Below are 13,279 nucleotides of genomic sequence, written 5' to 3'. Positions count from 1 at the left end.
AGTTAAACATCACAGGGCAAGTGCTCCCAGAGTAGATAATGGCACCGTTGTCTATAAAAAGGTAGGGAAATAGCTAAAACGTGTTAGGCATGTTTACTACAACATGCTCAATACATCGACCGTACAAAGCATAGCCATTAATTGCAACTGGTATTGGTAAGATTGAACTGGTGGGTACATACTTGGTAAGTCCTGAGAGGTAGTTGTTGGGGCACTTCATCTTGGCCAGAGCCCGCCCAAAGTCCGCGGTGGCAGAGGCGAGCTGTTCCTCCGGGTCGAAGCGTGGATCAGTGCCACTGACATGTGTACCTACAGGAAACCAGTAAATGGTAGAAGTTAAACTGCAATTGCACAAATGATGTGAAATACTGTAAGACATGGGATGCAGCTAACCTCGACGACAAACAACAACACCGGCCGTTATGACCCTGTGTAAGTACATGGACAAGCATGTTAAGTACAACAGGGTTAGGATCCACTAAAAATAGCAAATGGGCAGCATCTCTAGTATATCTTCATTGCGGAGAGTAGCATGGTAGCAAATGGACAGATTAAAAAATGGATACAATGGTTAGTTGCAATAGGCTTAACAACATCCTAAGTCATGTTTTGTAAGTTTGTAGCCATTGAAATATAACTATTTAAAAATGGATTCAATTGTTAATTGCAACAGGCTAAATAGACATTGAAACCGGTACTAATAAAAATGCAATTGGCATAGTTAAACATCACAAGGCAGGTGCTACCAGAGCAGAGAATGGCCCACATGTCTATAAAAAGGTAGGGAAAGTAGAAAAAACGTGTTAGGCATGTTTACTAGAACATGCTTAATACATCGACCATACAGAACATAGCCATTAATTGCAATTGGTATTGGTAAGGATGAACTGGAGATTACATACTTGGTAACTCCTGAGAGGTAGTTGCTGGGCACTTCTTCTTGGCCAGAGCTTGTCCAAAGTCAGCGATGGCGGAGGCAAGCTGTTCCTCCGGGTCGAAGCGTGGATCAGTGCCACTAACATGTGTACCTACAGGCAACCAGTAAATGGTAGAAGTTAAACTGCAATTGCACAAATTATGTGAAATACTGTAAGACATGGGATGCAGCTCACCTCGACGGCAAACAAAAGCATCGGCCATTATGACCCTGTGTAAGTACATGGACAGGCATGTTAAGTACAACAGGGTTAGCATCCACTAAAAATAGCAAATGGGCAGCATCTCTAGTGATATCCTGAGTCATGTATTGTAAGTTTGTTGCTGGTATTGGTGAAATTGAGCTCGACACGGTAATATTTGAACATCACACAGTGTATAGTACTGAAATAAACAAGGCACAAACATGCTTAATACATCAACCATACAAATCATAGCTGTTGCTAGTGGTATTGGTATGATTTAGCTAGTTAGGTCTTACCTGTTAAGTCCTGGGGGGTAGTCACTGGGGGATTTCATCTGGGCCAGATCCTGCACCATGTCGGCGGCAGCGGCGGAGGCGAGGTGTTCCTCCGGGTCAACACGCACAGCGGCCATCGTGTCATGGACCGCCATCAGCTCCTGGTAGGGGGGATTTGGAGGCATGAGGATGTTTCGCAGGCGCCATTTAAGCAATCAGACTGGGGACGTGATAGAGATCGATGGGTTACCTGACTGGATCCGAGCAGAACATAGATGTGGTTGAAGCTGTGGTTGCGGCGGCGGCGGTTTGAGATGCCGGTAGGGGGAGGTGCGAGTGAGGGGGGATACTGAGGGGAAGGGGGTGTGGTTGGAGGAATAAATTCTGAAATCGCACGCCTAATGAAAAATTCTGTGCAAAACCTGAAACTTGGGCGGGGGAAGCACACAACACAGACGAAGCGCGTAAAATACTCATGTGCGAGAAAAAAGAAAGTTGGCAGATCCCGTCTCCAAAAAAATGTACATGTGTACTTGATTATTTTCGATCAATGGTACGCCTGGTTTATTAGGAAACATCGCACCAGTAACTGACTTATGGGTCATTAACGCAAAAAAACGCAGACAGGTACGACATAGAAACCGTGTGTTTTGTGATCTTCTAATGATTAACGCAAAAAAATGCACACGGGCACACATGCTAATCAACGCTCAAAGCCCTCAAAGGATGCTCTTACCGACATTGTACGAGTAATACTACAAACTTAAAGTACTATTGGTAATTTTCTCTAATACTACAAACTTGAACTACTTCTCACATGCTGCCATTAGGGCCTGCTGGCCAGACGCCGGCGTTCTCCTTCCCGGCCTTGTAGGTGGCAGCCCACTGTGCTTCAATCTCCGCCATGCTCTCCTCACCACGGCGTGCGGCCTCTTTTTTCTTGTGACGGCGGTACTCTCTTTTCTTGACTGCTTTCTGCCTTCTCCGCTCCTTTTGTGCGGCTTTGGCCGCCTCTGAATCCACCACCCATTCAGCCATGGCAGCCTCAAAGTCCGCCCATGTAACTGTCCGGCCGCCGGCGGCGATGAACTCGGCGCGGCAAGATGCCATCGCTTCTTTACCATGTGTGTGGTTGCGGGCAGTGAGGAACGCGTCGCGGCGGGATGCCATCGCTTCCTTACCAGTTACTATGCATTGCGGTGCCATGGATGATGCCTGGAGAGAGCTCTGGGACGGAGGGGCCAGGCAGCCATATAGTGCGGTGGTATTCAAGAGCTCAACGACAAATGACAACAGAAATTTGGCTTCCCTTACAATTTTGCTCGTTCATTATCGCACACGGTTCATCTCTGTCGCTTCCAGAAACAGTGTGCACTGAGCCTATTGTGTGTTGCGTTATGATTGGCCGGAACCCCAGCCACGCAGATCATGCGTGTGCACCGTAGGATGCGCCATGATCGAACGGCAATCCACGTCCCTTACATCACACCCGTGGACCTGTAGCTAGATTGGACTTATATGCGCTAAATGCCTAGAGAATGCACATAATCCCCTAAATACGGTAAATGAGCCCAGAAAAATGCCAAATTTGAACGAGGTGATTTTCAGGGTGTATGTTCGTCATATAAAAAAGCTCCGGGGCAAAGAACAAAGAAAATTTGGATTCCCCTTCAATCTTGGGGATTTCCCTCTCGAAAGCATGGAACTTCCTCGGTGATGGTTCGATTTATGAAGGGTGTGCATGACGACATAAGCCAAACCTTCTCAAATTTTAACTAGGGCATGGTGAGGTCATACCATGGCACCATGCCAGGCATCATGTTTTTAAAGCATTTATTTCATTTTTTTCTATAGTTGAAAACCCAACAAACAAACATTTGTGGTTGACTATTGCCACACATTTCATTGAAATATCTGTCCATTCCTTGTAAAAGGCATGAGAATTTACTAAATGGCACAAGCATGGTTTTCTAGACCGTTCTTTGTGGACCCTTTCATCCATCGATTGTTTGAACTTGAATTATGTGCATTAATGCCTAGGAAATGCACATAATCCCCTAAATATGGCAAATGAACCCAGAAAAGTGCCAAATTTGAACACGGTGATTTGCAGGTTGTATGTTCATCGTAGAAAAAAACTCGTGGACAAAGGAAAATTGGACCCCACCTTCAATCTTGGTGATTTCCCCCTCGAAACCATGAAACTTCCTCGGTGATGGTTCGATTTATGAAAGGCGCACATCACGACATAAGGAAAACATTCTCCAATTTTTACCAAGGCATGGTGAGGCCATACAATGGTACCATGCCAGGCGTCATGTTTTCCAACCATGTGGTTCATTTTTTGTATAGTTGTTAACCAAGTAAACGACATGTTTGGTTGACTATTGCCACACATTTCCTTGAAATATCTGCCCATTCCTTGTAAAAGGCATGAGAATGTACTAAACAACATGAGCATGGTTTTCCAGACTGTTCTTGTGCACCTTTTTCATGCATTGATTTTTCGAATTTGAATTATGTCCATTAATGTCTAGAAAATGCACATAATCCCCTAAATATGGTAAATGAACCCGAGAAAATGTCAAATTTGAACATGTTGCATTTGAGGTGGTATGTTGATCGTTGGAAAAAAACTGAATGACAAACTAGGATGGAAATTTGTATTCCCCTTCAATCTTGGGGATTTCCCTCTCGAAAGCATGGAACTTCCTCGATGATGGTTCGATTTATGAAGGGCGTGCATGACGACACATAAGCCAAACCTTCTCAGATTTTTACCAGGGCATGGTGAGGTCATACCATGGCACCATGTCAGGCATCATATTTTTTTAAGAATTTATTTCATTTTGTATATAGTTGAAAACCCAAGAAACAAACATTTGTGGTTGACTATTGCCAGACATTTCATCAAAATATCTATCCATTATTCATTGTAAAAGACATGAGAATTTACTAAATAGCACGAGCATGCATGGTTTTCCAAGCCATGCTTGTGGACCCTTTCATGCACCAATTGTTTGAACTTGAATTATGTGCATTAATGCCCAGGAAATGCACATAATTCCCTAAATATGGCAAATGAACCCGGAAAAGTGCCAAATTTGAACATGGTGATTTGCAGGTTGTATGTTCATCATCGAAAAAACTCGTAGACTAAGGACAAAGGAAATTTGGATCCCCCTTCAATCTTGGTGATTTCCCCGTCGAAACCATGAAACTTCCTCGGTGATGGTTCGTTTTATGAAAGGCGTGCATGACAACATTTTTACCAGGGCACGATGAGCTCATACCATGGCACCACACCAAGCGTCATGTTTTTCCAAGCATGTACTTCATTTTTGTATAGTTGTTAACCTAGTGAATGACGCGTTTATGGTTGACTATTGCCACACATTTCCTTGAAATATCTGCCCATTCCTTGTAAAAGGCATGAGCATGTACTAAATAGGACGAGCATGGTTTTCCATACCATACCATTCTTGTGCACCTTTTCATGTACCGGTTGTTCGAATTTGAATTATGTGCATAATTAATGCTTAGAAAATGAACATAATCCCCTAAATATGGTAAATGAGTTCGGAAAATGTCAAATTTGAACACGTTGCATTTGAGGTGGTATCTTGATCGTTGGAAAAAACTGAATGACAAACTATGACGGAAATTTGGATTCCCCTTCAATCTTGGTGATTTCCCTCTCGAAAGCATTGAACTTCCTTTGTAATGGTTCGATTTATGAAGGGTCTGCATGACGACATAAATCAAACCTTCTCAGCTGTCGGATTTTGGGTTCCAGCAGACCCTTGAGGTTCGAACACTGGGGTGCGCGTGGAGATTTCGCATCCTACCTACCTGCACTCCTCTGCCTTACTAGGATCTAAAACTAAGGAAAGAACAACACAAGAGACATAGGGTTTACACTAGTTCGGGCCACCATTGTGGTGTAATACCCTACTCCAGTTTGTGGTGTGGTGGATTGCCTCTTGGGCTGATGATGATGAATAATATAAGGAAGAACAGCCTCGCGACGGTCTGCTCTTGGGGCGATGAACTGCTGGGAGGAGCTCAGTCACCCCTCTCTCTCTCTCTACCTGATCTTCTCTATCTTTCCAACTCTCTGGCCAGCTCTTTTTCCCCAGCCTTCCTTTGCTCTGTGGGTGGCTGGTCCTATTTATAGAGGCCCTGGTCCTCTTCCCAAATATCGAGCGGGAAGGGAGACAACAATGGCGGGCTAATTTAAAGGGGGGACAGCTAGAATCAACTATCCTGACAAAAGTAGTCTTCGCCTGCGCAAAGCTCTAGTGATGACGCCGTCTTGGGCTCCATGGTGACCTCCGTCTCGTAGTCCTCCTGGTCTTGGTCTCGTTGCACCGAAATGGCAACCTTTGCTTGATGCCTCGGTACTCCGCGGCTGCGCTTGCCCCCTTTGCACCAAAGGGGAAGGGAGGACGCTGCGCGGGCTGGCACCCGCCTGGCGCCCCCGGTCGTCATGGCTTGTGTCACGGGCACCTCGTGAGTTACCCCGCCTTGATCTCTCCGCCTCCTCGTGAGCCATCCTGACGAGGCCGCGCCCGAGGAAGCTCCGCGTCGTCCGCCCCGCGAGGCTTGGCCCCTCGCGAGGGTCTTGGGTTTGTGTTGGTGAAGATGGGCCGCGCTGGGCCCCCCTTTGAGCCACGCCGCAGGCCGCAGGCAGGCAAGTCTGGGGACCCCCGTTCCTAGAACACCGACAGTAGCCCCTGGGGCCAAGGCGCGCCCGGACTTGGCCGTGCAAGGAGGCGGAAGGGCAAGAGCGAAGCGCCGCGGGCCCTAACAGCCTGCGGCCTTGGGCGCCGCGTGGCGGTTGATTGGACGTGGGTGTGTCCACTTCCCCATGGTGCCTTGGCAACTGCACGGATTGGACAAGTCCCTGCATGCAAAGCGGGTCATAATTACATGCGATCATGGGGGCCGTTGGTTGGCCATCGCCAGTTATAAGTATGGACCGGCGCGCGCCCTTCCAGTTCATCCCTCCTTGCTCTTCCTTTTCTTCATGGCCCCGTCAAGGAGGTTCTCAGCCGCAGAGAAGGGGAAGGCTCACCAGGTTGAGCTTGCCTCTACCCCACCCAAGCGCGCCGAGGGCGCCCTTGTAAACATCCTGTGGCCACCACGGTGGATCCCCGCGGACGTGGAGGCGATCTTCAGCACAGCGACAGGCGGATTGCTGCGGCCAGGGGGCGCGCTCCGGCTGTGCGTCCCCCTAGGCCGCGCTTTCGCGCTGCTGAAGTGCTGCCGGAGTTCGTCGTGTGGTCGGCGGGGCCGACCAGCACCCAGCTTCCACTTCCTCGCTTCCTCCTTGGCGAGCTCTCGGCCGGCGCCCCGGGCGGCCTCTGGCTCCAGGCCGACGGCTGCTGCAGCCGGGCCTCATGGGTCTCACTGGAGGTCTCCGCGACCGGGAGCCTGTTCCTGGCCCGCGGTTGGCAGACGTTTGCCCGCGCGCGTGGCCTGAGCCGTCGGTGCACCCTACACTTCAAGTTCGACGGCGATGCCACCCTCTTCGTGAGGGTGTTTGGGGAAGATGGTCGCCGCGCAGGGTGCTGCCCCGAGGGTGACGACCGCGGCTGGGAACCCAGCTCCGGCGATGATGGAGAGGGCAGCGCTCGCGCGGCCGGCGGCGCTCAAGGTTCCTCAAGCTTCTCCGGTTCTTCTTCGGGCGGCGACTCCTCTAGCGGTGGCCGCGGTCAGCCTCCACGCCGTCGTATCTGCTTGGGGGGTCGCAACGTGTCCGCCCACCGTCGCTCCCCGATGAAGCGCGAGAGGGAGTCCACCTGAGCTCCGGAGGCAGCTCGGGCCTTCCCTGCGGGCCGGTGTGAGGCGAGCCGCACCGGGTTTGTTCTTTCTTTTCCTTTTTCCTACGTAACAAAGACAATAGTGTGGAGCCCCGCGGGGGCATGTTTGGGTTATTGCTGTTAATCATCGTTTTGCTTTCGTTACCGTACCTTCCGGCTGCATGCCCGAGCGTGGATAGTTCCCGGCCTCGGCCGTGGGGGGGCGACCGACCCAGGCCCTTTGTTTGTGTCGCGGTGCCCGTGGGGCACAGACTGGAGGGGTGCTCCTGTAAGGGGCCCAGGCCGCAAATTCTTTGAATGACTAAGATAGGAACACTCGTGAGGGCGCTCAGCTGCCCTCCTCACGAGGCCTTGCACAAGAGAAGTCGAGGCAGGAGAGTGAAAAGTCGAAGAACCACAAGCCAAAGATGGCAACAACTTCAATAAAACTTCGAATGAGAAGGAACAAGCCAACTGCGGAAAGCAAATGAAAAGCCGCGTCCGGCACCTAATCTAGTCTTCGACGTCTTCTCACCAGCACGGAGCTAAGTGCTTCCACTGGGCGTGGGAGGGAGCCCCAGGGCCTGAGGCTGGTGCTCCTGAGACTCCGGGGCGTGTACAGCCCTAACTCATTATTACGTGAGAGTGTCACGGGCGGCGAGCTTCACAGGCGTTGGCCTTCTTCACAGGCTCCGGGCCTTTTCCAAAACGCGATAGCTTCACAGGCATTCGCCTTCTTCACAGGCTCTGGGCATTTTCCAAAACGCGATAGCTTCATAGGCATTCGCCTTCTTCACAGGCTCCGGGCCTTTTCCAAAACGCGATAGCTTCACAGGCTCTTGGCCTTTTCCAAAATGCGATAGCTTCATAGGCATTTGCCTTCTTCACAGGCTCTGGGCCTTTTCCAAAACGCGATAGCTTCACAGGCATTCGCCTTCTTCACAGGCTCTGGGCCTTTTCCAAAACGCGATAGCTTCATAGGCATTCGCCTTCTTCACAGGCTCTTGGCCTTTTCCAAAACGCGATAGATTCACATGCATTCGCCTTCTTCACAGGCTCTGGGCCTTTTCCAAAACGTGATAGCTTCACAGGCATTCACCTTCTCCACAGGCTCCGGGCCTTTTTAGGGGTAGAACCTCCGGAGGTGCTGGATGTTCCATGCATTCTGGACTGGCACCCCCTCCTGAGTCTCCAAGCGCGCGGAGCCGGGCCTGGAAACATGAACAACTTTGAACGGGCCCTCCCACATGGGAGAGAGCTTGTGCAGCCCCTCCCTGGAGAGAACCCACCTGAGCACGAGGTCTCCTACCTTGAGAGTTCTAGGGCGGATGTTGTGGCAGTGATATCGCCGCAGTGCTTATTGGTATCTCGCCGCTCGTAGCGCGGCTTCTCGGCGACGTTCCTCCCCCAGCACGAGGTCCATCCCCCGCATGGCGTCCTGCTGCGCCTCATCAAACGCCAAGACCCGCGCGGAGCGACGTCTGACCTCGTGAGGGAGGACCGCTTCGGCTCCGTAGACCAGGAAGAACGGGGTCTCTCCAGTCGGCTTGGTCACGGTTGTGCGGATGGACCACAACACAGACTGAAGCTCGTCGTACCAACCTCTGCCGTGGGCCTCCAGCTTCTTCTTGAACGTCCTGGTCTTGAGGCCCCTCAGGACCTCCGCGTTGGCTCGCTCGGCCTGGCCGTTGCTTCGGGGGTGCGCCACCGAAGCGTAGCATATCTATGTTCCAAGGTTAGCACAGTATGTTTTGAAGATGTTATTGGTAAACTGCGAACCGTTGTCTGTGATGATGCGATTCGGCACCCCGAACCGGCTCACGATGCCCTTGATGAACTTAACCGCAGAACCCGCGGGAATGGTGTGGACAGCCTCTACTTCAGCCGACTTGGTGAACTTGTCCACGGCGACGTAGAGGTAGCGGTAGCCCCCGGGCGCCCGAGGAAACGGGCCCAAGATGTCCAGCCCCCAGACTACGAATGGCCACGAAAGGGGTATAGTCTGCAAGCCTCCTGCTGGCTGATGGATCTGCTTGGCGTAGAACTGGAAGGCCTCACAAGCTTTCACTAGTTCGACAACGTCATTGAGCGTGGTGGGCCAATAAAACCCACTGCGGAACGTCTTGCCGACGAGGGTCTGTGATGATGAATGATGTCCACAATCTCCGCCGTGTATATCTTCCAGCAGTTCCTTCCCTTGCTCCCTGGAGATGCAGCGCAGGGATACATTGTTTGGCCGCTTCCGGTAGAGCTCTCCATCCTTGATGCAGTATGCCGTGGCTTGGCGTGCCACTCGCTCTGCTTCCTCCTCCTTCTCTGGCAGGGTCCCTTGCATTAGGTAACTCCGGAGTTCCGTGATCTGACATCCCTCCTGAGGTTCCATCGTCAGGAGCAGACGTGCTCCTGAGGCCGGGCCACAGGCCAGGGCCCCTGAGGCAGGTGGCTGGGGGAGCTCCTCCCGGGGGCGAAGCCATGTTTGATAATGACGGTAGGGCTGATGGCTTGAAGAGCCGCTCCTCGAAAACGCCAGGCTCCTGAGGTAACCGCCTGGACGCCCGTTTGGCGATGTCGTCGGCCTCCTGATTGGTGCCACGGGGCACATGCTGCAACTCCAACCCCCAGAACTGCTTCTCCATATTGCGGACCTCCGCTAGGTAGGCTTCCATGTGCTCATCCTTCGGCTCGTACACCTTGTTGGAGAAATTGACAAGGAGCTGCGAATCGCCCTTGATGGTGAGGCGTTTCACCCCCAGGGCAGCCGCGGCCTTCAAGCCCGCTATTAAACCTTCATACTCTGCTATGTTGTTGGAGACCTTTTCACCTTGGTGGAAACAGAGCTGCACGGCGTAATAGAGCTTGTCCTGAGCGGGCGATATAAGCACCGCCCCAGCCCCAGCGCCATGCCTGGAGAACGCCCCATCGAAGTACATGACCCAGCCTTCTGGCACCTTGCTTCCCGGGGACAGGGACCGATCCTCGTTGGCCTTGAGGCCTGGCGCCTCCGTCCATTCTACCACAAAATCCGCCAATGCTGCTCCCTTGATGACTCTGGTCGTGCTGAATTCGAGCTGAAACACTTGCAGTTCTATGTTCCACTCAGCTACCCTTCCAGCTGAATTAGGGCTCCTGAGTACTCTCTCCAGGGGGTATGACGAGACGACCTTGATGGGGTGACCCTAAAAATAGTGCCCCAGCTTGCGCGAGGCCATCAGTAGCGCAAGGAGGAGTTTCTGAGGCATGGGGTACCGTGCCCTTGCATCCCGCAGCACCGTTCTGATGAAGTACACTGGGTGCTCAACAAGGTGGAGTGCGTTAGTGCTGGTGTCTCCCTTCGGAGCCCGTGGCGCCTCTTGAGGCAATGAGGCCTCCTGAGACTGGCCATCTGGAAGAGGGGCCTCTTCCGCCTCTGGTGCGCCCCTCTGTGGCGGCTGATCCTCCTCAGCCGCGGTGGCGGTTTCTGTAGGCCTTCCTTGTCCCTGTTCTGCCTTGTCCCGGGCTGCTGCCGCGGTTTTGATTCGATGCTCCTCTCTGACTGCCACCAAGGCTGCGCTGGCGGAGTAGGGAGTGGTGGCGAGGTAAAGCACCAGGGAATCTTGAGGGCGCGGAGCCACCATGACCGGGCTGGTCAGGTATCTCTTGAGATCCTGGAATGCCTTGTCGGCCTCTTCAGTCCACTCGAAGGGCCCCTTTTTCTTCATTAGCTGGAAGAAGGGCAGTGCTCGTTCCCCCAACTTGGAGATGACGCGCCCTAGCGCGGTCACGCGCCCCGTGAGCTTCTGCATTTCTCTGAGGGTCTTTGGCGGGCTCATGTCTTCCACCGCCTTGACCTTCTCCAGGTTAGCCTCGATGCCTCGGTGGGACACGAGGAAACCCAAGAGCTTGCCCGAGGGGACTCCGAACACACACTTCTCTGGGTTGAGCCATAGGTTCACTGCGTTGAGGCTCGCGAAGGTTTCCTCCAAGTCTTGTATCAAGGTCCTGGCCTCCCGAGACTTTACCACAATGTCATCGACGTAAGCTTCAACATTCTTCCCGAGCTGCGGGCCCAAGGTGATGTGCATCAGCCGCTGAAAGGTCGCCCCTGCGTTACGCAGCCCGAATGGCATGCATGTGTAGCAGTACACCCCACACGGGGTTAGGAAGGCTGTCTTCTCGACGTCTTCTACCGCCATCTTGATCTGGTGATACCCAGAGAAGGCATCCAAGAAGCATAACAGGTCGCATTCCACAGTGGAATCGACGATCTGGTCGATGCGGGGGAGCGGGAACGGATCTTGCGGGCATGCTTTGTTGAGGTTGGTGAAGTCGACACACATGCGCTCCTTCCCTCCCTTCTTTGGCATAACGACAGGGTTGGCCAACCAATCCGGGTATCGGACCTCGTGAATGACCCCAGCGGCTTCCTATTTGCGGGTCTCTTGGACGATGAAGGCCTGCTTTTCTGTGGACTGCCGCCTGGCCTTCTGCTTCACAGGGCGCACGTTGGGGCACACGTTGAGGTGATGCTCGATTACACTCCTAGGGATCCCTGCCAACTGGTCAGGCTCCCAAGCGAATACCTTCTTGTTTGCATGCAGGAACCCGACCAGGGCCTTCTCCTGCTCGGGTTTGAGGTGGGCGCCTATGGTGAAAGTGGCGTTGGTGGATCCATCCTCATCGACGGGTATCTGCTTGGTTTCTGCCTTGTCTTAGGTGAACAACTGTTTCTTCTTGGCGGGTGCAGCCCCCTTGGGCCCGGGGGTCTCCAAGTTGGCGGGCTGTGCCGACGCCGCCGTCTTGAAGGTGAGCTTGAGCACCCGCAGCGCGTCCCCGGTGTCCCCGTGCACAGTGAGGACACCGCTACTCCCGGGCATCTTCATCAGGTTGTACGCCGGGTGCGTCGCGGCCATGAACTGGGCCAGCGCTGGGTAGCCGAGGATGGCGTTGTAGGGGAGGCCGATGGGGGCGATGTCGAAGTCGACCAGCTCCGTGCGGAAGTTGTTGTAGGTGCCGAAGGTTACTGGGAGCCGGATCTGTCCCAAGGAGCTGGACGACTTGCCCCCAACGCCTGAGAAGGGTCGGCTGGGTTGCAGCCCTTCCAGGGGTATGCAGAGGAGGTTGAAGGCCTCGACCGAGAGCATGCTGAGGCCCGCGCCGCCATCAATGAGGGTTCTGGCGACGGCCACCTGGCAGATGGTGGGGGTGCACAGCATGGGGAGCGCACCCGAGCAGGACGAGTTGGAGGGGTGGTCCTCCGAGCTGAAGGTCAGGCCGGTCTCGAGCGCCGCCCGGTCCAGGGGAGCCCCCTGCCGCGTGGAAGCGGCGCTGACCCGGCGGATGAACGGCTTAACGTGGTGACTTGTAGGCGGCGCCTGCGAGCCGCCCAAGAGGGACGCGACGACCGGGGGTGTTGGTGCAGCGTGATGGGTGGGGGAGAGGTTGCAGGGCTACATGGGCGCGCGGAGCGCACGGGACGAAGAACCAGCTGGGGTGAGCGAGGGAGTTGCTGTGCGGCCGTCTTGCCGCAGGGGCGGATGCTGGGACGATGCTCGCTGCTCGTCCCCCGCCGGGCCGGTGGCGGCGTCGACAGCAGGTGACGGGGAACGGCGAGGACGCCCGCCGACAGGGGCCGTCTGGGCGACGCGGGAGCGAGCGTGGCCCGACACTCGACGCGGGCCCGACGAGCGTCAGACATGGGCGTGATGGTCGGAGGAGAACGGGGTGGTGGGAGACGAATCCCGGCGCACCCCTACCTGGCGCGCCAAATGTCGAATTTCGGGTTCTGGCAGACCCTTGAGGTTCGAACACTGGGGTGCATGCAGAGATTTCGCCTCCTACCTACCTGCACTACTCCGCCTTACTAGGATCTAAAACTAAGGAAAGAACAACACAAGAGACACATGGTTTATACTGGTTCGGGCCACCGTTGTGGTGTAATAACCTACTCCAGTTTGTGGTGTGGTGGATTGCTTCTTGGGCTGATGATGATGAACAATACAAGGAAGAACAGCCTCGCGAGGGTCTACTCTTGGCTGGGGCGATGAACTGCTGGGAGGAGCTCAGTCACCCCTCTCTCTCTCTACCTGATCTTCTCTATCTT

Source organism: Triticum dicoccoides, chromosome 4A, assembly GCF_002162155.2.
Source record: "Triticum dicoccoides isolate Atlit2015 ecotype Zavitan chromosome 4A, WEW_v2.0, whole genome shotgun sequence".
Lineage (NCBI taxonomy): Eukaryota > Viridiplantae > Streptophyta > Magnoliopsida > Poales > Poaceae > Triticum > Triticum dicoccoides.
Note: the sequence above shows the minus strand (reverse complement) of the source record.